We start from the raw sequence: 27,832 nt of genomic DNA, 5'->3' as shown, positions 1-27,832 counted from the left end.
TATTACAAATGGCATTATACAAGAGGCTAGCAGTAACAGGAATTTAATCATGTGAAAAAAATCAGAGATAGTATATGGAATTCTTTTCAAAAAGCCAATGTTATGAAATGTCTTTGATATATCCAATAAAAAGAGCCACATTTAATCTGAGTAAGTTTTCCTCTCTTGGCCTGCCTGTGTTGCATGGGTTTTAACTATAATGTTAGTCAATCCTACAATCAATTATTTAACCCTGACGTTGTAAGCAATGTTACTTTGTGTTTGTGACCTCATAGGGTCACTAACTGTGTGATGATTTTATTGTCAAGCTAATTAGTGAAAATGTTAATTAACATGGCTCATGATAATGAAGACTTGCAAGACCCGATTTCTTACAATTAATTAGTCTTGATTTGTCATTCTATCTCCGTATCTTATTAGTGAATTTAAACTAGGATTTCTCTAAGGTTATTATCTATAACTGTAACATGACGGTTTTCAAAATCAAATCATATTTTTCATAATCCCTTGACACATTGTTTCTTAAAAGCAATGTCAATCTCTCATGTTTGTGGACTTCAACCAATTTTTGATGTGCAATTAGAAAACATTTAAATGTTCAGCTGGGCGCAGTGGCTCACACCTGTAATCCCAGAACTTTGAGAGGCGGAGGCGGGCGGATCACGAGGTCAACAGATCGAGACGACAGTGAAACCCCATCTCTACTAAAAATACAAAAAATTAGCCGGGGGTGGTGGTGGGCGCCTGTAGTCCCAGCTACTCAGGAGGCTGAGGCAGGAGAATGGCATGAACCCGGGAGATGGAGCTTGCAGTGAGCCGAGATTGTGCCACTGCACTCCAGCCTGGGCGACAGAGCGAGACTCCATCTCAAAAAAAAAAAAAAAAAAAAAAAAAAATTTAAATGCTCTTCCTTTACCTGGAAGGCGTTTTCCTCACCTGGACCTGCTTGCTGAACTCTTACTTTTAAATATGCCCTCTGTGAATATTCTGAGTCTGTCAGATCTGCCTCTCCTATATGAAACTTTTATACATTTTATTGCATGTCATAATTATTTACACATCAATACCTATACTAGACCCACCATAAATTCTTTGGAAAGTAGTAGCTATGTCCTATTCAACTTTGTGTCCCCAGTGTCTACCACTGTGCCAGGCTTATAATAGAAGTTCAATAAATGTTTGTGGGTAAATGAATGATCCTCATACAGCATGCAGTACAGGTGAGAAAACAAAGGCTAAAAGATATTAAAACATTTGCCAGAGGCCAAGTTGCTTGTAAGTCACAAAACATGATAAACAATTCAAGTTTTCTGACTTCTGTCCCACTACATGCTACTATGTGTATGTAACCATCATAGAAAGGTGAAGAAAGAGAAAGGAAGAAGATGCAAAGTTTGCCCTTAAGGGGTATATAAATTTCCACAGGCATTGTATTAAATAAAAGAGAAGAGTTAGAAAACAGAGCTATGGTAATGAATGAACTATATATTTAAGATACAGTCTTTCAGAGGACTAGCAAGAGTTATTATTTTTAAAGCTTAGCAGAACAAATGGCTTCTACAATCAAATGTACTCATTAGTAAACACTGGAGGGGAAAATGCCTTTTGATAGAAAATTCCCAACTACAGATATTTACTTTGTTCCCTGCCTGAACGAAGATGGATATTTTAACTTTGGATATGTTCTGTTCTTGGACATATATAAGTTAATGTGATACAACTACATGGCAATCTGAAAATTACATTCCTCTCCATCATTTGAGCTGAACCTATAAATAAATAAACCTTAGCCCAAATAAGAAATTGTTTAAAAATGAATCTCTAGATTTGGAGCACTGGAACTGAACTCCCATTTGTAATCGAATGCTGTGATTAAATAAAAGTAGCATGGGAAATGGAAACCTTGGTTCTATATGGAATCAGCCCCCAAACTATGTGGTTGGTCCTGATGAGTCATTTAACTCACATGTTTAAAATTTCTCACTTGTAAAATAAAAGAGCAGGACTAGATGCTCTTCAGAATTCTGAAGTACCCTGATTAATCATCCTTTTATACTTTTATTTGGGATAAAGCTGATTAAAAACACTTGTGTTCAAACCCCCAAATCTACTATTTAGGAGGTAGGATGACTTGAACAAGTGGTTGACCACACAGTGCCTGAGTTTATTAGTAACATAAAAGTTGTGAGGATTAAATGGGTTAATACGTGAAGCATGGTTAAAACAGTGTTTCACACATAGTATGCATTACGCATGTTTTAGCTATTATTATTTTACCCCCCTAACTTTCAGTAATGGAAATGTGAATATAAGAACGTAAAAATTATGTTACAATGGGAGTTCCACATAAGCTAATCCAAACCCAAGGACTTGGTGATTTGCAGATGTATTCCATGCATATATATTTTACATTTTCATATTCTCCCACTAAAACATAATTGACTGGTACTGCCAGCTTCTACTTGGGATGCAGAAGGTTGCAAAGGGCATTGCTTCCAACCTCAATACAATAAAAATAGCCAATAAAATCGCAGACAATAGGAAAACCTCTAACTTTTCTTGAAATCATTAGAGAAATTGTGTTTATTATCTTTTATTCAGCTTTTCAGAATATCATATTTATCATTTTGTTAGAAGTAGTTTTTGTATTCATTTTTTTCCTATAGGAGCTCATAGTGCTATCCTACTCATTATAACTTTACCTGAAAACTATGTTACTGTTTTAGTTTTCTTCACAAAGATTAAAATAAATGAATAGGTGAGCTGAGCACTGTGGAACACGCCCACAGATACTTGAAAAGGCTGAGGTGGGAGGATCCCTTTAAGAAAGGAGTTTAAGACCAGCCTGGGCAACATGGTAAAGCTCTATTATCTTTTTAAAATTTTTAAATTGGATGTGAATGGTGGCATGTGTCTGTAGTTCCAGCTACTCAGGAGGCTGAGGCAGGAGGATTCCTTGAGCCCAGGAGTTCAAGGCTGCAGTAAGCTATGATCATGCCACTGCACTCCAGCCTGGGCGACAGAGTGAGACCCTGTCTATTTAAAAAAAAAAATAGTTGGATGCTTTTGTAATACTCTGGATGTGGGAAAAAATGTCTCTAGGATCTGTCTTTCACTGTTCTTTTATGTCCTTACTGCTTCTGTGACAAATCTATTCCCAGATCATTCTGCTTGCCTTCACTTTTCTTGACTTAAAATCTCTGGAATTGGTTCAGGTGAGTTTCTTGCTTAGGCTTCCTTCAGAAAAAGCATTTTTCTTGATTAAAAATGGTCTCTGTGCTCAGCAGATTCTGTTCTCCAGGACCACCATTTTTCAGGCACAGAATGTGACACTCCTCTCATTCCAGTTACAATGTTCCTCTTGCCTTACCTCTTTCCAGATGAGGTCCAATTACAAGGATCTTCACTAATGTAATGTACTGCGTTTCTTAGCTCTCCGTCTAGATTTTGTTTTAGAGCATCATGACTTTATCACCATAGTATGTTATACAAAGTGGCCTACATTCAAAATTTAATTAACTCCTCAAGTGAGCTATCACATAATTGGGAGGGCAAAGAACCTTATTCTTATACCCATTCCACTGGATACTTTGAGCATATCCAACAACCATTAATTAAACACTCCAAAGGAAGAAAGAGAAAGCAGTTTTTGTTTTTTGGTTCTTCTAAATCAAAATTGAGCAAGAGAGAGAAAGAGGGTCCAGTGAACCTAACAGCATGTGGGTGGATTCTGCTCAGCGTACGGTAATACTACCATCCACATTTTAATCAACAGAATTCACACTGATCAGTGTTATTACAGCAAATGCTAATTAAATGTACCATGTCTTGACACTTAAAATAAAGTGTTACCAAATTCAACCTCAAGCCGCAGGGATCAAATTCCTCTGAAAGCTACAATTTGCACAAAAGCTCACTCAATAAGAAATGTGTTTTTCAGCTGTTTTCCCACAACATAACAATAAATAGAAACAGACCTGGGAAGCAGCAAGACCATTAAGAATAACAAATCAAAGATGATGTACAAGCTACAAAACAATTTTCTCCTCACATAAATAAGTGCAATATACAAGATTTTTTAATAACATGCCAGAAGACATCAGTGCTCTGGGAGTCAAGATACCTGGGTCCCTGTTCTAGTACTTTCAATAATTAGGAGTGTGATCTTGAACAAACCACAAAACCTGTCTAAGCATCATTTTCTGCACAGGTAAAACGACAGAATTGGGCAAAATGACCTAAATTTCCTTCTAGGAGCAAGTTACATGAATTTTTAAAAATAATATGTAAATGCTTTATCATGGCAGAGAGCGATATAAATGAAAGTCTTTAACATGATCATTCTTTGACACTGTGTCAGAGTTGGAGCAACAAAAGATGAATAAGGAAGAGTAGAAATAAATAAATATCAAGCATCCACTTCTCAATTTTTTCCTTTGAAAACCACCCGAAATCTCTCTTCCTGGCAGCACATGAAAGAAGGGTGTTGGAAAAGGTTGTTACCGATAGGAAAGTAATTTATCTCTTCTGCTATTGTAGTAGTTAATGAGGGGCTAAGGGAGAGAACAAGAGTTTAGAGAGTTCCATGGGAAGACATTTACAAAAGGAAAAGGATTACTACTTAATAAACCAGTGGTTCCCAATGTTTCGGGTGCATCAGAGTCACCTGGGGCTTTCATTAAGTCAGAAATTCAGAAGGTTTGGGGTGGGCTTCAAAAATCTTGCACCTGACAGGTTCCTTGGATGATTGTAATAAAGGTAGTCCTGGACCACATTTTTAAAAACACATCACTAAACAGAGTTCAAATTATAAAATTTCCTATGAAACTGTGGAACAGTGCCTGCAGAACTGAACTTTCTGGAACCTTTTTAAGGAGATTTAACCAAAATCCCAGCACATGATCTTTTAACAGCAACAGGCTATATAATCAGAATTCTAGAACTGAAAATATCATGAAAGTAGCATAATTTAACATATTTCTCCTAAACAAATGGCCCCCAACTAATTTTCAAATAAGGAAACATTTCTATTAATTCCAGCAGTATCGTTTTCTGATTCGTCTTTGTCACCATAACTCAGCATTTATAGAGCTTCACTTCTTAGCACACACAAAAGTCAGAATTTAGAATACGGATGATGAAGAAAAATTTATATTTACAACTGGGACTTAATTCACTACAATACACCAAAGAACACAACAAAAATAGTTCAGTTAACTTTTTTTTAACACTTGTTAGAATTAATACCTCATAATATCTCTTCAGTGCCTACCTAATAGTTACATGGCTTTGGCTGTTACATGACATCAAGTAAAATTAATTTTTAAACCATCTGCACTAGTGGGCTTTTAGATATATTGTAAGTGCGGATCACATTCTGACCTCAAAAGAATATACCTTGGAAGTGGATCATTTGTTTTTCAGCTGTCACCCATTTCCTCATGATAGTCTATATGTATTTAGCACTGAGGATTAAGTTGTTTGACAAGTCACATTAAATCACCTGTGTTGCAAACTAATGAATACCAAGTGAGGGATCAGGGAGTACATATAAATTAATCTTAATATAAAACTATCTCTTCAATAGAACACTTCTATATTCTTTTTATATTATTTCTATTTGAAGACATTGTAACTAGCTTACTTTAGAATCAAACCTATTTTATTATTCATATGTTATATAGGATGTGATAAGACCACCTAAAGTAATAGGCTATTTAATAAATTGTGTGCATGTACGTGTTTTCTGTAGATAGGAGGAAAATGAATATCACCTAAAGAAAAATGTTTAGAAAGAGCTGAGCAACAAAATCAAAACAATCTTTGGTGTTGTGTAAATAAATTTAATAAAAATATTGACTTCAAAGGCAGAATAAATAACTGTAGGGGGAAAGAAAAATATCCCCATTGCAAAAGGACAATCACAAAGGAAGCTGTGCACTGCCAACTTGTCTCTTTCTAAACCACATGGAGCAGAGAAAAACTATGTCTAGCAAAAAACATTTTCTTTGAGGCTAGGCACGGTGGCTCATGCCTGTAATCCTGGTACTTTGGGAGGCTGAGGCAGGCGGCTCACTAGCCCAGGAGTTTGAGACCAGCCTGGGCAACATGACAAAACCATATCTCTAAGAAAATACAAAAAATTAGCCGGGTGTGGTGGTGTGCACCTATAGTCCCAGCCACTCAGGAGGCTGAGGTGGGAAGATTGCTTGAGCCTGGGAGGTCGAGGCTTCAGTGAGCAGAGATCACACCATTGCACTCCAGCCTGGGCAACAGAGGGAAAACCTGTCTCAAAAAAATAAAAAAACAAACAAACAAAACATTTTCTTCAATGCATAAAGAAGTTATAGAAAAGGTAGAGTGATTTGGGAAGCAAACAAACGCTTTCTCCCTAAGAAGTTAAAGTCATAGTAGACTGCCTACCCAGACTTCTGGCAGTACATTAGTTGTAGTAGGTGCAAATTACCTCATAAGTCTTTGTATCTGAAAAATATGTTTAAAGTATGCCAAGTGCTATTTTCTACGCATAATGGGAAAACAACCAAAAATCTTTACTTCATGTTATATGTGCAAAAAAAAAAAAAAAATGCCAATGTGTTAAGAAAAATCCTTGAATATTCTTAAGATGGATTTTCAACTATAGACCATTTGTCAAACTTCTTCTCCTTGGGTAAAAGTAAGGATACCCTATTAGACTGCATAATCTAACATGTCACTCTTCTTTAAGTTAAGAGGTAGTGATATTGACAATGAGGTTGCCAGTTTGGGAGATATCACTGGCATTATACCTGATGATCACATCCCATAGAGCAAACTAGAGAGGATACGGAAGGACATAGCTGATATGGAAGGTGCATTTTCAGGAACCAGAAATCAATTGCAGTCCTTGTAAGCAGTGACTTATAAAAATTGACTTGGGTATCAGAGTATCTGGATTACAGTCCCAGATGCCACGAACTAATTGTGTGACTTTTGGTAAGATACAGCCTTTATTTCTTTAGGGTGTCCTCCAGCTTTTATGATCTAGAATCCCATGAAATTATGACGTTGACATATGCATGGGGTTCACTTATAATTCTAGGAGCTCAGCCTTGGTTCAAAGGAGTTCTGCATAAAATTTTAGAAGTCTAGTACATCTCTGGATAACCTTCCTTTCTTGCTGCAATTTGAAGGAGCATTTGCTGTTCTATTTCTTTGCCTCACACAAGCAGCCAACGTTTTTCCTCCAAATTAGGCTTCCCCTCCCCACCCAATCTCTGATTGCTGTGTTTATCCTAGTGTATCTTGACTGTTTCTATTTCCATTCCATTTTGTACAGGAGGACCAACTTCTGTCTTGATGAATGAATCTCCTGGGAGAAGCAATCCATTTTTACAAACACTCTCAGAAGGTAATTTCCTGCTCAAAATAGAAAGCTGACATTTCTCTGTCTTTCTGTCTATATTTATGGATTGACTTAAGCATAAAGGCACGTAAACAAGAGGTGGGGTCTTGTGAAAAGGTAAAGAAAAAAGAGCTACAGAAAGGAAGGTGAAGAAGGAGAGGGAAGCAGAGGAGATAGAAAATAAAGGAAGTATAAAATAAATCATCTACCAGAGAAGTGAGCACATTATACTATTTCTATTACCTGAAAAAGTACCATATCAAAATTTTCTTTCATTAAGAAAATGTGAGACAAGGGAATCAAAAAGCAAATAAGAAAACAACACATTCCTAAAAATAATATTTTTTGAAAAAGCTTAACAAGAACTTGGAAAACTCAAGTCAAATTATTTTAACTGGGAACATTACTGAATTACATTAATGCCATTGGACTAAGTGGCTACATTATACTATTAATCAGAAATGTTCCTTTAACCTCTGAGTATCAGAGGCTCTCACTACTGTTGATCTAGATTTCAGACAGCAACCCTCTGAGTCCTCTGATGGCAAGAAGGATATGAGACGGTTTAAGAAGACTCAGGAAGAATTCATTATTACCAAAGAACCAATCAAAGGCACTTCTGGGCATTTTCGCCCACAAAGAAATCATAATAATATGATATTGTGGCCAGAGGCAGTGGCTTATGCCTGTAATCCCAGCACTTTTGGAAGCTGAGGTGGGCAGACCACCTGAGGTCAGGAATTCAAGACCAGACTGGCTAACACGGTGAAACCCCATTTCTACTAAAGAAAAAACAAATTAGCCGGGCGTGATACATGGGAGGCTGAGGCAGGAGAATTGCTTGAACCCAGGAAGTGGAGGTTGCAGTGAGCCGAGATCATGCCATAGCATTCCAGCTTGGCCAACAAGGCGGAAACTCCATCTCAAAAATATTTCTAAGTTATATGCGCTGGCATAGAACTGTATATAGGTAGCATTCAAAAGTCCTTGGTATCTGTTGCCACATTCTAAATCCTTAACTTCGAACTGCCATATGACATGTGTGGAAGAGAGTATGTCCATCACCACTTCCAGGAGCACCATTGGAAACAGACAACTCTGAAAATCAGATGGTATGTCAATAAGATGGCTTCCTGTAATGTCAATTCTTGGACTCATTTAATATTTAAGTTGCTGTTAATGTTTAGCATTATGCTAAAAATTAAAGATAAAATTGCGGGTAGAACAGACACATGTAGCTTAAAGTTTAGTGAAAGAGACAGACATAAGTAAAAATCATTACATAAATAAATACATAATTAAACATTTTTATAAACACTATGAAGAAACAGGATAGGATGCCATTAAAGCAAGTAACAGGAATAACAAACCTAGTCTGAAGTTAGAAGCAGCTTCTCTAAGAAAATGCTATTTGAGCAGATTACTGAAGGAGAGAATGAACTAACTAGATTAAAACAGGAGAAAGAGAGATCCAAGCACAGTGACCTGGGCACACAGGTGTCCTGAGGTGGGAAGCAGCTCGGAACATTGGAGGAGCCAAAAGAAAGCCAAGCCATTGTCGCTAGGGCAAGAATATCTACGAAGTGTGAGATGAAGATTTTTAAAAAGTGGTCAGGCCAGAGTATGCAGGACTTTATAGGTCTTGATAAGGATTTAGACTTTATCCTAAAATCAGTGATAAGCATCAAAAACTAAGCATCTCAGTTTCTTAAGTCTCTTAACTGCAACAAAAATGACAGCAGAGAGGACAATAATGGATGTAAAGAGATCCATTAGAAAGACAGTTCTCAATAGCTGGAACTGAGGTATTACTGGATAGATATCAAGACAAGTAGACAAAAATATGTACGAGATAAAATCAATGGGACTTCGATAAGGTGATGAGGAAGAAGGAGATGTAAAAGAAGACTTGTAGATTTCTGGCCTGTAGATTTCTGGTTAGTACATTTCTGGTTGGCAGATGGTGTCACTGACTGGGATGGGGAGCATGGAGGAGGACTAGGTTGGAGGAAAGTGGCATTAGTGAGATCAGTTTGGGGTGTGTTGGGTCTGAAGTGCCTTTGGGACAGCCAAAAGTAGATGGTTTGTAGGTGCAAACCATTTGCCTTGTTGGCTGGCTTTTCTTGTATTTCCTCCTTCTCTTATACTTCAAGCATGCCTTCCAGGAATTCCAAATCCATCTCACTCTATTTTACAGACAATTTCAACTATACCAGCTCTACTTCCATATTCAGTTCCCCTGCACATAGGAGGAAAAAAAAGTCAAACTGTTCAGGTGAAACAGAAGACCATCTATCCTTCAGTAACCAAGAATCTATACAATTCTAGCAGAATCATCTTTCTTGAAAGGCTCATATGGTTTTAAATTGCAATTTTTCCCTTTGACACTAAATGTGTAATAATGGGAAAAAGAATTAACCTTTCTGAAGCTACAATGGAGTACACCTGAAATATCTTACTTTATACTTTGATGAAGATTCTGTGTGTCCTCAAGGTCTACAGCAACCATTAACCCTTAGATCTCATCAAAAATCTTTGTCCTTGAACCAGTAGAATTCTTTCTGCATTATAGGTGGTAAAAGAGCTTGAATTCCCAATATAAAAGGCCAAAAGTCCAGGCTTTAAGATTATAGAATCTGAGACTCTAGCTTAAATTTAGTATATTTAATAAGAGAATTGACAGCTTCAATAAACATACTAAAATGAAACAAACTGCGTGGTACCATGGGTATAATACAAACGTTAAAGGATGAACACTTTTGGATATCAGGATCTCACTGCATTGGTGACAATATATGCAACAACTTGTGACAGAGCCTGGCAACATCAGCTCAGTTCCTCCATTTTCTCATTCATAAAATGGGGAAAACAGCTGCAATTTCATTACATGGTTGCAGTGAGAGCTAAATGGTTTAACTCACATAAAGTTTACGTGAGTGTCTGGTCTATACTATGTCCAATAATGTTAGCGAAAGTTGCTATTGCTTTAAGGAAAATGAGTCAAAATGATTGATTTGCTAAAGGTCTCAGAGCTAGTGAAAGTAAAACTAGAATTTAATCCCTGCTCTTTCCTTCTATGCTAAAATATAAAACTAAAATGAGGTCAGGGATTGGGGGAGGGATATAACTGAAAAATCACAGGTTCTTCAGCCACGGATGAAGACATAGGATTAAAACATAGGATTAACAAATACTTTTCAAATTCATTTTACCATTCTGTTTCCATTATGATAAAAACATAGACAAACGATATAAAGTAGAACTTCTTCACATACCCTGCTCACTAGCATATTGCTGTGTCATCATATGCAAACTTACTCTTGGGTATTTTGAAAATAAGTTTAAAATCTAAAATATTCAGAATCCAACTTCATGTTCTCTCATTTTCCTACATAAACCGTCTGCTCTATTCAAGCTAAAATTAGTCTATTAATTAATTAATATGATTTATTATCAGAAATTCTTTGGTTCTTTTTTTAACTGAATGAAGTGTTAACCATGTGCCAGCTTCTTTGTCAGAGTGTTCAGATATTAATGTATATAAAGTAACATTATGTCCATTGTATAGGTGAAAAAAAATGAGACAAGAAGAATTTGTAATTTGCTTTAAAGGCACAAGTAATTGCTTAAACAGGTTATTGACAAAAGAGGTGTTTTACTCACACCTTAAAGAACATAAAAAACTAAATAACAAAAGTATGTAAGCAACAGCATGAAATACTTAGGATGTCCCTAACACAGCTTTTATATAGTATTGGTTCATTTGAAAAGAATTTGCTGGATAGCAATGACATTTCGTTGACTTATGTGGTGCTCATTGTGAAGGCGAAGGTTGGCAGCGTGGTTACTGCATGATTACTCTACTCTTCTATATTCTATCCCAGTCTCTGACTCCACTTCCATGTGGATTATAGAAGTGTGCACACAAAAATAGAAGCTATTTTCATGGTATTCTAGAAGGAAAGGCAGACCTGAAAAAAGTTCCTCATAGAAGATACCTCCCTAGTCTCTCACTGTCTGCTACTAGTATTTTTTTAAGCTGTTCATTGAGAATACTGATTCAGAGCTTTTGGGGGAAGTCCAGCTGCACTGAGGTACAATTTATATACAATAAAATTTCACATATATAACTCAATGAGTCTTAGGGTCACAGATCTCATTTATGAATTTGATCTAATCCAGGAAGACTCTCCCTTTTAAAAATGCACATATGGCCAATATTTTATTTAAAATCACAAAGACTTCACAGATATACTAAAGTTTATCCAGGCACCTTCACAGATAGATCCTAAGAACCTTGATGAAGAAATAGCAAAGCACATAAGGGAGTCATATTCAAGTAAAAATTATTTTCAGGTTAAACAGTTTACCCCTCATCCTATCAATAGGATAATGAGTACTCTTTGAGCTCACTTTATTCAGTATTCATTTGATTTTTGTATAGAGAGTATTTAAAAAATTGGCATATGTAATACCAAAATGTATATTCAGAGTACTCATACAGGACATGCTTTGCATGATTCCACTTAAGGTTACTGCTTGCAAAAAAAGACTTGTGTGGTCAGTGCTTTTCACAATTCAAACATGTTAATTTTAATTTTTTCTAGTAAATATATTTATAGTGGAAGATACGTGATAATAAAATTGAGAGTAACAACTGAAAGAAAACTAATTTTTGTAAAATATTCATCCATTGGGGTAATTCTTCGGCAATTCCATTAACTTCAATAACATTTATTTAGCACTTCCTATGTGCAAGGTATGTTAGATATAGTGAGGGACACATAAAAAATAATTTCCTACTCACATGTTTTTGAAAAGTTATAACCAAGAGTCTGGGCCCTATCACTGAATATGTAAAAAATAAGATTTTACTCTCATTTAAAACAACACCGGGTTCAACCACAGATCTAAAATAAATGATAGGTTTTGCCACAAAGAATCTTGTCAAATTAGAAGGCACTTTTGCAGTGAGATTATGGTGAAGCCATGAACTTCTTTTTTTACATAAGATCCAAAATAATCCCATAAAAGTGATAATATACTACCCTATAAACATTTTAGATATCCTTTGGTCGAAATGTTTAAACCCTGCGATATGGTTTCACTGTGTCCCCACCCAAATTTCATCTTGTAGTTCCCACAATTCCCACGTGTTGTGGGAAGGATCACATAGAGATCATTGAATCATGGAGGCAGTTTCCCCCATCCTATTCTCGTGATAATGAGTTAGTTCTCACAAGATCTGATGAGCCTCCCCCTTCACTGGGCACTGATTCTTCTCTCTCCTGCCACTATGTGAATAAGGGCATGTTTGCTTCCCCTTTCACCATGATTGTAAGGTTCCTGAGGCCTCCCCAGCCAAGCTGATCTCTCAGTCAATTAAACCTCTCTGCTTTAAAAATTACCCACTCACAAGGTCAGGAGATCGAGACCACGGTGAAACCCCGTCTCTACTAAAAATACAAAAAAAAATTAGCCGGGCGTGTTGGCGGGCGCCTGTAGTCCCAGCTACTCGGAGAGGCTGAGGCAGGAGAATGGCGTGAACCCGGGAGGCGGAGCTTGCAGTGAGCCAAGATCGCGCCACTGCACTCCAGCCTGAGTGACAGAGTGAGACTCCGTCTCAAAAAAAAAAAAAAAAAAAAAAAAAAATTACCCACTCTTGGGTATGTCTTTATTAGCAGCATGAGAACGGACTAATACACCCTGATTGTTATGTCATTTAATCATTTTTGCTTTCATGCTATAATGCTAATAATACAGTCTAGAAAAAAAGGTTCTAGCTATATTTGATTGAAATTTAAAGAGGAATAGAGGGCGGAAAGACAAAACTCAGAAGAGAATAACACAATTTCTTTCAAGAATACTTAAATAATCAAATGAAAGGAACTGCCAATTACAATTTAATCCAAGTAAATAGATTAGCTTTGCAGCAAAATTAAGGTAAAACAATCAATGTGAATTAAATACTTTGAAACAGATAACAGATTAAAATTTTCACTAGTATTTTCATGGACAAAAAAGATTATCTCACATGTTGTTTCTAGGATCATTCTAACACTCATCATCAAAAAATATTTATGAGGTTATAAAACTGCTCACAGCATTTTATAGAATATTATTCACTTATTCAATATATATTTATTGGAAGCAGCTACTATTTATAGAATTTATTTGCTCTATTTGTCTAGGCACTAACCTTGTCTTTCAATTCTACAGCAAAAAAAAAAAGGAAACAGAATGCTTAAGAAGCTTAGAATGTAAAAAAGACAATAGAAATTACACCGTATTCATGTGAAATAGTCAATCCCAATTTGTTTAATTCCATTAAATGGAACCGAATCCCATTAGAAAGAAAACCCAGTGATCTGATTATGGCATGGCCAACAATATACTAGATTACTTCTTCCCTCCAGCTTTTCAAGTCCATTTGGACTTCTCTGATCCTTGACAGTAAAGGGCCCATAAAGGCATCCATTCCACCTTCCATGTACTGGTTATGTCCTGAACACTAGGCATAAACAAAGGACTACCCTCATGAAGTGAATGACAATCAAACAATTGCACTTAAACATGTACATTTCAGATGGAGATAACTTCTCTGAAAGAAAGAAACCCAGTTCTATGAAAACCTCTAACAAAGAAACTTAAGGTCAGAGCAAGATTCCTGAACATGAAGACTGAGCCGAGATCTGAAGGCTGCGGGGATTGACTAGGAGAAGAGTGGAGGTTGGGAGGATGGTAAAGGAAGAAAAGTTTTCAGATAAAGAAGGAACCTGCCCTCAGAAATACAGTAAGCCTGAAGCAAACAAAGTGAAGAGGAACACAGCAGTCACAGCAATCCAAGAATGTGGATCTGAACCCAGTCGGCAATGTAAAGCCATTGGAATGTTTTAAGCAGGCCGGTGGTAACATCAGAGTTTCATTTTGAAAATAACACTCAAGCATCCATGTGGAGACTGGGTTGTTCAAGAAAAAACAAAAGATCAGGAGCAGTTCTGAACAAAACCAAGAAGGAAAGTTGTGTTTTCAGAGCCTGACATGCCTGGTTCTTCTGGCAAAATATTCCATCTAGGATAACACTCTTGGCAGAATCCCAGTTTTCCTACCTGTTCCCTCTGCCTTGTAGCCAACTGAAAGGTCTTTCATTCTCTCAATAACCTGCTTTGTGCTTCCTACCTTCACTAATCAGAGCTAGGTGCTAATAGATCGATGAAGAATGCCATGTCTCCCATTCTTGCTCTTACTTTAAGAGTAGAAGTACCTTAACTAGTATCTTACCATATTAAGGTAGGTTGGCTTAGTCTGCATTATAAAAATTCATCATGAAATCCCAGTGGATTACACAAGAAAAAAGTCTCCTTTCTATTACACGCCCAACTCAAGTCTATAGGGAACTCTGCCCTACATGGCCACTTAGGGACTCAAGATGTCAGATTTTCCTCCTTGAAACTGCACTCTCTGGAACATATCATTTTCTTGCTTACTGCAGCAAGAGAAGAGAGAGAATGTGATGTTTTATGCCAGTAATAAATGCTTCAGTTCAGAAATGGCACCCAGCATTTCTGTTCACAGCCCATTGACTGTCGTTCAGAACCAACCACAGAGCCCAACCCAAAAGTAAAGGAATTAAAATGTGCAGACCTCTGTGGGCTTAGAAGGGAAGGAGTACTAAATATTGGGAACCATTAATAAAGTCTAACACATTAAGAAAGCCATTTTGTTCTTCTTACTAGGATCCCATATTTTTAAAAATTCTGTCTACAAAAACAAAATCAAAATCTCTGTATTTCAGTATAATTCATTTTAATGAGATACAATGAGAGGGTGATATATACATAGCCCAAAGCAAGGAAATGTGTTAACTGTACAGCCTTTCCTTGGGTAAATGAACCATTTTAGTTAGGCTTCTAGAAATATTAAAAATAGTACACAGAGTATCAATTCTACTTTCAAGAAAGCATGAACCCCACAGATAGCACTGGGAACTGGAAAAAGTACTCTTTTAGGTACCACTGTGACAAGTTTCAAGAACATCATATTGGCATATGAAGGATCTGCAAGATACTATCGACAAAAGTAATCAAAGTAAATAATTACTACAGTAATAGCTTAGCAATCAATGTCCAAGTCTTCATTGGCCTTTATTCTGGTTCTCCCTGCTGTGTAACAAACCACCCGAAAGGTTAGTGGCTTTGAATGACAATTTCTTATTATCTGTCATAGTTCTGTGTGTGGATTAGGTTTAGCTGGGCAGCTCTTTCTTGGGTTCTTTTATGCAGTTGCATTTAGATAACAATTGGGTTGGGAGTCATATTATGGCTTGACTGATCCAGACACCCAAAATGTTTCTTCACTCAAATATTTGGCATTTCAGCTGGGATAGCTGGAACAGCTGTGGACTGATCAAGTCTCCCTCTCTCTACCTGACCTCTCCAAATGCCTTGAGCATCCTTGCAGCTTGGAAATGTCAGGTTAGCTGTACTTCTTACATGGCAACTGGCTTCCCCAAGAGCAAGCATTCCAAGAAATCATAGTGGAAACTGCAGAGCTTCTTACCACCTTCCCTTGGGAGATGTGCAGCATCAATCTGGTCATATTCTATTGGTCACAAAGAGCCAATCCAGATTCAACATACAAAGGACTGGATACTGGCATAAAAACCAGGAGGTGTGATTCATTAGAAGGAAAGAATCATTGGAAACTAGTTACCACAATACTGGTTTGGATAATGAGAGCCATACTCAAAAACGCCTGATATTCATCAATTAGGAATGATTTTCTTGAAGACAAGCCCCTAAAGATCCAATAAAAAAAGTCTCCAAAAGATAATACCAAAAGATGGCATTAAACAAAAGGTGAAATTTATTTCTTTTTTTTTTAAGACAGAGTCTCATTCTGTCACTAAGGCTGGAGTACAGTGGCACCGTATCAGCTCACTGCAATCTCCATCTCCTGGGTTCAAGCAATTATCCTGCCTCAGCCTCCTGAGTAGATGGGATTACAGGCACCCACCACCACACCCAGCTAGTTTCTACATTTTTAGTAGAGAAGGGGTTTCACCATGTTGGCCAGGCTAGTCTCGAACTCCTGACCTCAGGTGATCCACCTGCTTCAGCCTCCCAAAGTTCTGGGATTACAGACGTGAGCCACAGCACCCGGCATTAAAATTTATTGTAGCATATAATGGCCCCTACAGCCAATTCTAGGCATACACATGACCACACAGCAGATTTTTTTTAATGGTGAGAAGCAGCATCTTTAAACATGAAATAAAATATAATAGCATTTTGAAAAGAAACTAAACCTATTAACAAAATAAAATGTCAAAAAATGAGATCAGAAGGAGAACGAAGTTGGAGGAATGACATTACTCGACTTCAAGACTTACTATAAAGCTATAGTAATCAAGGCAGTGTGGTATTAGCAAAAGAACAGACATATATAAATGTCATGGAATAGACAGCCCACCTAAATACAGTCAACTGAACTTTGAGAAAGAAGCAAAAGCAATACAACAAAGAAAAGTAGGCTTTTCAAAAAACGGTGCTGGGAACAACTGGACATCCACATGCAAAAATAATAATGTAGGCACAGATTATACACTTTTCATAAAAATTAACTGAAAGTAGATCAGAGATCTCAATGTAAAACAAAATTATAAAACTCCTTGAGGATAACATAGGAGAAAACCTAAACAACCTTGGGTATGGCAAGTACTTTTTTGATACAATATCAAAGACACAATCTATGAATGAAATAATTGATAAGCTGGTCTTCATTAAAATTAAAAACTTTTGCTCTCCAAAAGACAACATCAAGAACATAAAAAGAGAAGCCACACACTGGGAAAAAAATATTTGCAATACACATCTACTAAAGGACTGCCATGCAAAGTATGCAAAGAACCGTTAACATTCAACCACAGGAAAGCAAAGAACCCAATTTAAAAATAGGCAAAGAATACACAGAGGATTTTAAGAACATTGAAACTTTTCTGTATGATACTACAATGGTAGATACATATCCCTGTGCATTTGCCAAAATCTATAATAGAATGTACAATGCCAAGTGTGAACCTATATGTAAGCTATGAACTCCAGATGATAAGCATGTATCAACATAGGTTTGATTGTAGCAAGTGAAGCACTGTGGTGCAGAATGTAGACAGCGGGGGAGGTTCCACATGTGAGGGATAGAGGGTATATAGTAACTCCATACTTTCCACTCATTTTGGTGTGAACCTGATATTGCTCTTAAAATGTTTATTAATTTTGCAAAATTGTAAAACAAAAAATGCCTAGAAATTTGTGGGTATTTATTAAAATAATTTTTAAAGAAAAATAATATATCACAAAATTTGGAAATAAAAGCTCTCTCCCGGGTTTCCTTTATCCATATTCATTCTCTCCTAGATACTAAGAAGTTACAGAATGTCTTCCAAAGTGTATGGCAATCATTAATTAGTTATTCCACACAATGTTCCCCTGAGGAAAATAATGATAATTATCCATTATTATGGAAAGCAATAGCAGACTTCTAAAGACCAACTTGCCCAAGTGTATACCCAAAGAATGTGAGTTTTCTCTAAAGCATTCCAGACCTCCATTCTCCCCACTAAGTCAAGAGAAGTCTATCATTTCTGGTTAAGCCATCTGTTCACTTTGGGAAATATCTTTTATCTTGTAGACACTAAAATTAATGTGTTAAATCATTGGCTAATATTGCAGCTAGATCTCTACTTATTCTACTTGGTCCTAAACCCTAAGCTTCAGAACATGTAACAACTTGTTTTACTTGCAAGAAATAAGTCATTAGTACTTCCCCAGTATAAATAATTATAAATTTATAATTATGTCATATATTTTCAGATGCTCTGAACACTACATTAAAGACGGTCATAAAACAGCGTTTTAGTAACATGTTATGGTCAATTAACATACTGTGACCTCAAACAAAGTATGATGGCAAAACTTTACCATTTCCTACATCTGGCCTAGCTGCTCTTGTCGTTTATCTTCACCCTTTCTATTAGCTCCCAAGGGAAAAGGGCCATGGCAGTCATAATGGTTAAAAGTGTGGATCGTTTTACAAATAAAACAGAGTGCTTCTCTGAGCAAATATGCATTATTCAAAAAGACAACTGACTCCGCCGTGTTAATTGGCTCTAATTTATTCCATTGAAATTACATCATTTTCTGTGCTAAGCTATTCATAATCCAAGTGCATCACACGCTGTTTTGCTGAGACTATGAAACTAGTCTATCAGAATTAATTAGCAAATTAAGAGACTTTGCACTAAAAATTTCTCAGTGGAGGAAAACAAAATTGTATCAGCATAGTGTGAAAAACTATCAATTTTGACTATGCTAACAAAAGCAAACACAATTTCTCTCTAGAAGAACATGCTCACTTTGATCCAGGCCTAAAAAAAAGAGAATGATGTAAAAAAAAATACAAAAACAAGCTGAACATTTTGCTATTAGTTGACCATAGGTATAGTAGACTTAATTTCACAGAAAGTATATTGGTTCAAAGAAGTAGGTCAGGAGTACTATAAACTTGGTGTTTTATGGGAATGTGAACATCTGGCCTCAGAAGTAAACTATTTGGCTGAGGAAAGTGAAAAGGCAGGTGAACTCGAATAGACATGAATCAAATGGGCAGTTAGAATTTAAGCAGTTGTTCTTAACCTTAGTGGCAAAATGGAATCCTGTGGGGTGCTTTAAAAATTACTGATCCCTCAGATATTCTAATTTATTAAATTCTGGAGTGTGGCCTGAGCATCAGGATTTTTAAAAGCTTCTCAGATGGTTTTAATGTGCAGGAACATTTAGTCACGGTCAGGTAGGATAGCTCAGGACAAGAGTCTGTGATCTTGGGTAAAGTCAAAGGGAAATACTGGTTTTAGCAATATAGCAGAATAGATGTTCACACAGTCTCCTTCTGGTATAGCACAACTAAAAATGCCAATTGAAAACTTTTAAAACATTTTTTTCTTATGCCTTCCTCATCTAACAAGAAACTAAGAGGCCAGAAATCATTCTCAGAGGCCACAGATGAATAGAAAGCAAAAATCCAGAGAAATAAGTAGCACGGGAGCCGGCAGTTGCTTTGTCATATACAGCAATTCTTGCTAACCTAGAGCCTGAGTGTTAATCAGCTACATATGGAAAACAAGACAAAGCCTAAGGCCCTTTTAGGGTAGAAGGTGAGATTAGAGATGTTCCCTTAAACCCAGTGCTTTCAAAGGGTGACATCCGAAGAACATAAAATGAGGGAGGAATAAAAACAAAACAAAAGTAACTGTCCCACCAAAAGAATAACACAAGTCAGTCTTAGCCCTGAACTCTGGATTCTTTGGAAGAAAAGTTAAAAAAAAAAAAAAGCCTAACATATGTAAAAACTCATATTAACTGTGTGTCCTAAAAAGTCTCAGGACAAAAATTTAATTGAAGGGGTCCTGAATTGATAGTGACTATGCTAACAAAAGCAAACACAATTTCTCTCTAGAAGAACACGCTCACTTTGACCAGGCCTAAAAGATTTCCGGAGATGAAATTCTAAGAAACGTGGCCTCATAATATATGCAAAATTAGCCTCCTTGAAGGAGAGTTATAAGGGGAAAAAGACAAGGAATCACACCGAGTACTGTAATTATCAGGTACAAAATAGAAAACAAAGCAAATTCCTTGGCCTAATAAAGTATGCCTGACAAACAAAAAACCTACCACAAATGTTATGTGCAGTAGTCAGTTACCTCATTCTTTAAAAAGCAGGTAAAATATAGAAATTCCTACTCTTATTACTTGTATTCAACATTGTACTAGAGGTTGTAGTCAGTGGAATAAAATAAATTTTAAAAAATAGCAGTGGAAATGAAGAAACAAAACTGTCATTATGCACAGACAATAGAATAAACTCCAAAGAAAAGTTTACTATAATTATTTATAGAGTTTAGCTATAAGCAGCATATAAAATTTGATCAAAATTATACACATCAGCAAAGAGTCAGAAAAAGCAATTTTTAAGAACATACTATTTATCATAGCAACACAAAAATAGATATGAATAAATCTAAAAAGTGATGTGCCAGGCATTAAAGAATATTATAAACTTTAGTTAAGATATTAAAGATGACCCAAATAAAAGCAGAGATACAATATGTTCAAAAACAGGAATACAGTATTTTAATGTTAGTTCTCCCTATATGGATATAACACAATTCAATCAAATTCAAAGTGGAGTTTTTATGGAACTTGACGATATGATTTTTAAGATTTACTTAAAAGAGGGATGATCAACAAAGGTCAAGACACATCTAGGGAAGAACCACAAGGAGTTTTTTTCTCTGCCAGATAGCAAATCTTATAATAAAGCTATAGTACTTAGAAAAGTGAAATACTGTGACAGGGATAGACGACAACTAAAACAATTTAAAAACACATACATAAAGACCAAGAAACACATATATGGAAACATTATACAAAAGAGCAGGAACTGGACATCAATGGGAAAAGAAAGACCAAAAAAGTTGTCTGAGACAATTAGTTATCTACACAAGGCACTAGCAAACTATAGTCCACAGGCTAAATCCAGAGAGACTCCTGATTTTGTAAATAAAGTCTTGTTGGAACTAGCAATGCCCATTCATTTATATTTTGTCCTTGGCTGCTTTTATGCTACAATGGCAGAGTAAAGTACAGCTGACCCTTGAACAACACAGGTTTGAACTGCTTATATGTGGATTTTCCTCTGCCTCTGCAACTTCTGAGACAAGGCCAACCCCTCCTCTTCCTTCTCCTCCTCAGCCTATTCAACATGATGATGACAGGTGGAAGTGGATCATCATAAAGGTCATGGATCATGAAAAAGAACTTCATGATGATCCACTCCCACTTAATGAATAAAAAAATATACTTTTTCTTATGATTTGCCTAGTAACATTTTCTTTTCTCTAGCTTACTTTATTATATGCATACAGTATATAATACATGGAACATACAAAATATGTTAATTGATGGTTTATGTTACAGGCAAGGCTTCCAGTCAATAGTAGGCTATTAGTAGTTAACTTTTTGGGAATCGAAAGTTACATGTAAATTTTCCACTGTACAGGCAGTTGGTGCCCCTAATCCCTGCATTGTTCAATAGTTAGCTACAGTTGCAACAGAGACCATATGACCTAAAAAGCCTAAAATATTTATTATCTTGTTCTTCACAGAAAGCTTGCTGGCCCTTGGTTCATATGGAAAAAAAAAATTAGAATGAATTCCTACCTCCTACCATAAAAAAAAATCAATTCTAAATAGATACATAATTTAAATGTGAAAGCCAAAATTTTAAAACTCATAAAAGAAATTATAGAAAATATTTCTATGATTCAGAAGAAGGGAAGGATTTGTTATATAAGAAAAAAGCACAATTGTAAAGGAAAAGGTTTATGAAAATTGAATAAGTTAAAATTAAGAACTTTAGTTCCTCAAAGAAACTACAAAAAGAATTAAAACAAGATAAGCCACAATCAGGGGTAAGATATTTATGTCAGATTAAGTCAGATTATGTCAGATTATTTATGATAGTACCTGCAATGTAGTTAAGTTCTACATTCAGTGTATGATAAATGCATAAACAAATGAATAAGTGAATGAGAGAAGGTATGCATGCATGCTTTATGTAGGGGCGATTAAGTGCCCTAAATAAGCAGTTGCTTACACTTAGTTTAAGATTTTGCTTGATGCCTTTCATTTTGAATGGCTTACATGTTTCCATTTGACTCCGGGCACAACGTGAAGTTCTCTGGTAGTTAAAAATATCTCACAGAATTAGTGCCGTAGAGACTAGGGGATTATTTTTATTTCTTCAGTGTATAGCCTTGGAATCAACTGGTAAAGCCACATTTTACTTCTATTTTGTAGAAGAAAAGCATTCCTATCTGGAAGAGTCAGGAGGCACATAAGAAAGGAAGGATGAGCAAGAATGTGGAGGATTTTTCATCTCTTCATTTTTCCTAACCCACATGGACAGAAGAGAGAGGACTGGTGCAAAGCCAAGAAACTTGCAAAACAAGTCTAACTGCGTAAATGATATATCCATATGAAAACGGACCCATGTAACTTGCAAACTACAGCCAAAACTTAAGGGCCATTCAAAATAAATGTTGACACAAGTTATTGATATAATATGAATACAAAGTGATTTATATTTAATAAGCAGAATGGACAAAATGAGAATACATAAATAGGGAAGAAAAATGTTTGCAAGTTTTGAGAAATTATTTTGAATAAATTAGAAAAGGAAAAGACAGCACATATACTTTATTTCTTCTGATGATTAGAAAATAGAGCAGATTGCTTCTCAGTCTTTTGGCTAAGATCAAGTGTAGAAAATAGAGCAGAATTATTACTTTCCTTTTCTAAATAGCCCATCAGCTTTTTCTGGCAGCCCATACCACTGTTCGTTCACATGAAACTCAATGCTAATCAGAATTTCTAAGTCTTTTCCAAACGTATTAAGAGGTATTCCTATGGTTTGAATATGTCCCCCAAAATTCATGTGTTGGAAATGTAACTACTATTGTAATAGTATTAAAAGACGGGGCCTTTAAAAGATTAGATCATGAGGGCTTAGCCTGCAGGAATGGATTAATGCTCCTATTACAGGAGTAAGTTCTAGGGTGGCCTCTTGATAAAAAGGGTGAGTTCAGCCCATTTCTCTGTCTCATGTACTTGCTTCCATCTTCTCTCTTTCTGCTGTGGGATGACCCTCACCAGATGCCAATTCTATGCTCCTGGACTTCCCAGTCTCCAAAACTATGAGCCAAATAAACTTGTTTTCCTTATAAATTACTCAGTCTGTGGTATTCTGTCACAGCAGCAGAAAATGAATTAAGACATATATGCTAAGAAGTCTATCCACTAATCTGTACCTGAGACAATGTTTTTCTTTTCGGGAAAATATCAATACAGGGCTTTAGGTTTATCTCTATCTAAATGTATCCTGTTAATTTCAGCCTATTATTTTTATTCTGCTAGAATACTTTTTGGATCTCCATTTTATAACTGTAATACATTTACTAATGTTATCGGCTTTGTTTCATCTGCAGATTTGCTGAGCATATCTATATGTTTAGGGAAGGAACAGGACAACAAAGGAGGACAACTAAAGCACACTATTGTTTTTATTTTTATTTATTTTTATTGTTGGGAATAGAGTCTCACTCTGTCACCTAGGCTGAAGTGCAATGGAGCCATCATGGCTCACTGCAGTTTCAACCTCCTGGGCTCAAGCACTCCTACCGCCTCAGCCTTCTGCCTCAGCCTCCTGAGTTCCTAGGACCACAGGACATGTGCATAGACATGTGCCACCATACTCAGCTAATTAAAAAAAAATTGTAGATTGTAGAGACAGGGCCTCACTATGTTACCCAGGCTGGTCTTGAACTCCTGGCCTCGCGTGATCCTCCTACCTCAGCCTCCCAAAGTATTGAGTTTATAGGCGTTAGCTACTGCACCCAGCCAAGCACACTATTTTTAAAGATCAGTTTTTACCATGTGGAATGCATGATAAGGTATATTGAATTCCAGATTCTTGGAAATTATCTCTAAACACACAGCTTCTTTTTATAAATATTTTTATATTTTTGGATTATAATAGTAATTTTAAACCCTGTTTGGTGTTTACTTTTCTGCTAAGCATAAGGGTTTTTGTTTTTTTTTTTAGTCTAAAGTACTAATTAATAGTATGGTAAGTGCTACCAGATAATGAGGGCAGATGGCAGTCACAGGCTATGGTAACTATGGACCCATAGGGTCTTTTAGTCACAGCACTCACTGATACACCTGCACCTCAACACTTCAATTCTGAACCAATGCTGAAAATAGAAACTCATTCTGAAAAGATATGGCATATGCAGAAGGTAGAATTCTAAGATGGTCCCCAAGATTCCTTCCTTTTGCACACACCATTTATCATCCCCTCCCATTGAGTACAGACAGGTATATAATATGATGGATTTTATTGCCATGATTAAGTGACATTACCTGACAAAGATGAAGGAATGTTGTGGATGTAATCTCAAATCAGTTGATTTTGAGTCAAAACAAAAATTATCCTGGATGATCTAACTTGATCAGGTGAGTTATTCAAAAGAGAAAGATGTTTGAAATGAAAGAGATTCTCCTGGTTGTTCTGAAGAAGAAAGCCATCCAGGCTATGAGAGAAATACATGGCCATCTCCTGAGGACAGCCTCTAGAAGCTGAGGCCAGCACAAAACAAAACAAACGAAAAAACAAATAAAACAGGGATCTCCATCCTATAACCACAAGGGAACTAATTCTGCCAAGGACCAGAATGAACTTGGAAGGGGACTCCAAGCTCCTGATAAGACCACAGCCCCAGCTGAAGCCTAGAGACCTAGAGAGACCCTGAGCAGAGGACACAGTCAGGTCATCCAGCCTAGGCTTCTGACCTACAGAAACTGTGATATAATAAATGTTTGTTGTTTGAATGATGAACTTTGTTGTAGTTTATGTAGCAATACAAAACTAACACAGCATACAAGAAATAAGACTCAACCATTCTAACCCTGCCATCCACCAAAATACCTAGTGATTTGATGGACAAAGCTAACTGAGCTACACTGAAAGCTGTAAGGGAACCTAACAGAAAAACAAAATTCAGCTATAATTGTCAAGGTTTTCTATTTGGGGCAGTATCGTGTTTGTGCTGCTCTCAGTAAAAGAGCTATTTGCAAAGAGAGAAAAACAGCGAAAGACTGAGAGGGAATCAATATAAATCATTTACATAACTGGAGAGACTGATGAAAATAGCATCCAGGAATAGCAGGGAGTCCAGACCCATAGAATACTTGATGTCATTACAAAACCTGCAGCAAGAATTTCCAGGAAGTAATAGACCCAGAAGGACTACTCGAAGACTTTCTATGCTGATTTCAAGGTCTGAGTATTGAAATTAACTGAACTGAGCCTCCAAATCAACTAACTCTCTGGAAAAAGTAGTTTTAGAATGTGTCTAGTCATTAGATATTTCCAAGGTGAGAAAGTTAATTTGCTAAAAGTTTTAGAAATAAACAGTAATCAACAAATACATTACACTAATATGCTTTCAAAAAGAATTTTCAGTCTCCAATCACATACTCAACTGTTTTCTAACAAAAATAACAAGATATTCTGGATGTAGATATTTAAAAATTCCCTTCCTATTTATCTTCCTGAACTTTGTTTTACTGTATATACTTAAATCCAGTTATATAAATGCTATATTATTAGAAATAGAATTTTTTTTACTACTTATTTCATAACTTAGTGATCCCCATCTCATTTATTTATGAGCCTTTTAGAATTTTCTAGATCAGTGACTACACTGAAATTATAGAAAATTTTTGTCTACTCCTTCTAAAAATAATCAAACCAGAATTCTTCAGAGAAATTAATATTTTAAACTGAAGCAGTTGTGTTTTTTCAGGTGATAAGCTTTGTTCTTCAGGATCTGCTACAGTGTACAGTATTTTTATAAACTCTCTTAGAGTATATCAGCTCATGTAGTTTTGCAAATCTATTTGTCCTGTTTTGCCATGAAGAAAAAACACTTTTATCAAGGTATCTCCACGGATGTTTCAATGAAAATAAGAAAAGAAAAAGAAATAACTAATTTGTAAAGACAGCCTTGATTTTCTTGGACAGTATTTTATAAACCACAAATAAAGAGTCAAAGCCCCAAATACAAGCAGTAGAATAAACCTTAAAAACCGATCACAACATTTCTTAGGTCTTAGCCACGGAAGTTATCTTTAATGATCCATAAGGGAATTGTATACAATAGTCGAAGCTCTTAAATTCATACACACATATCCTTCCATTTGAGGGAGCAAACTAAACAATGCTAATTATGTTAGACTGAGACAGCTGTTTTGAAATACAAGGATTAGAACCTTTTCTATGGTTCCTACAATTTTATTACTCTGATGTATTAGTTTTTTAATTACAAAATTGGCAAAGAGCAGTGGGCAATATTCGGTTTACTGGTTTTGTCCCAAAGCAAATTTTATAATTTTCTTCCAAAAGGAAAACTTCTCTTTCAAAGAATTATCCCATCAACCAGTCAGAACCATTTTATACATCATTAATTGCAACACAGCTCAAAACTATCAAAGTGCTATATATATATATATATATATATATATATATATATATATATATATAATGGTTTCAGCATGGCTCATGTGTTTATAGAGCATCATTCATTGGAAAATTTTGTTACATCTTACCAATATCTTCTCCACAGCAGGCTTGTAAAAATTAGCATATTTTAGATAATTATATTCTGCCTATGTCAAAGAAGATTCTGAATGACATTACCAATAATAATCAACTATTCCTTCCAATCTCAAAGTCAAAGTGGAATCCCAGTTAGGATTCCCCTTATTTAAGCTTTTCATGAATCTGAGGTTGACATTTCATAGCTCTTTTAAGCACGAATATAGTATCTCCTAGTATTAGCTCCAACAAGTAATTAGCTCAGAGGAACCCCTCCCCCATTATTCTAAAGAATAAATTGAATTTTAAAACCATGATAGGTTGTTGAAGAAATTATTGTGCATAAGACTCAGTTCAGGGTTTGAATATATTTGATAAGACAGTTGATGCAACATCAATTTTAAAATCATAAAAAATAGACTGTCATCTCAATGGGATGTCAGAGTACAAATGACCTTCTCAGGAAAAGAAGCATGGCTCCAGCTAGTGCTGAAATGAATGGTGGAAAAAACAAATTGGATCTTTCTGGTACAACTGTTGTTACACATTCCTCAAAACCTCCAGGTTGGGTAAAAAGTCACCGTTGACTTTCACCAAAGCATCTGAGGCTTCCAATGGAATGATTTCAGAAGAATCTGTTAATTTAGATTAATACCTATTAATCTCTTCAATACCTATTAATAAGCACACACAATTCCCTCATTAATTGATTGGAGTGCCTATCCTGAACATATTAGACCATAATAAAAGCACTGTGAAAAGGATCTCATGCTTGCTAGTGCCACACCCAAAAATCCTTCTTATCAATCAGCTGCATAAAGTAGCGACTGTTTAACTTACAAGAATAATCTTGTTTCTGAAGGAGTCACTATTAATTGCTTTAAAAGCCAGATCTAGTATTTAGAAGTTTCTTTACTGATCATTCATTGCTTAAGCATTGTTTGCTCCATATATGTTTCCTATCCCCACCACCAATGAAACATCAAGCTCCTTGCAGGCAGGTGCCATGTCTCTCATTATTCTACTCCCCGATAATGCTCAGCTCATCAGCTTTTACATATTTAATTGAACTAACAGTAAATATGAAAGCTTTAACGCTTAATTTCTCATTTGGTGGTGCCTCAGTCTCAGAAGTTCTGATTGGCGATTTGAAAAATCATTTTCAAAATT

The 27,832-nt window shown here is 36.0% G+C and overlaps 1 protein-coding gene and 1 long non-coding RNA gene across 2 annotated transcripts in view; one reads left to right on the top strand and one right to left on the bottom strand.

Moving 5' to 3' along the window:
• Positions 1–27,832, bottom strand: part of GPR158 (G protein-coupled receptor 158) — a 433,367-nt gene that overhangs the window by 328,114 nt on the left and 77,421 nt on the right. The gene's annotated exons all lie outside the window — the stretch shown is intronic.
• LOC129480743 (uncharacterized) lies at positions 833–26,512 on the top strand. The gene is made up of 3 exons (XR_008657113.2): positions 833–7,390; positions 9,582–9,659; positions 22,303–26,512. It is a non-coding gene; the product is annotated as an uncharacterized lncRNA (long non-coding RNA).

The sequence above is a fragment of the Symphalangus syndactylus genome, chromosome 4 (genome assembly GCF_028878055.3).
Source record: "Symphalangus syndactylus isolate Jambi chromosome 4, NHGRI_mSymSyn1-v2.1_pri, whole genome shotgun sequence".
NCBI classification, from domain to species: domain Eukaryota; kingdom Metazoa; phylum Chordata; class Mammalia; order Primates; family Hylobatidae; genus Symphalangus; species Symphalangus syndactylus.
Note: the sequence above shows the minus strand (reverse complement) of the source record. Positions and strands in the feature narration are given on the sequence as shown.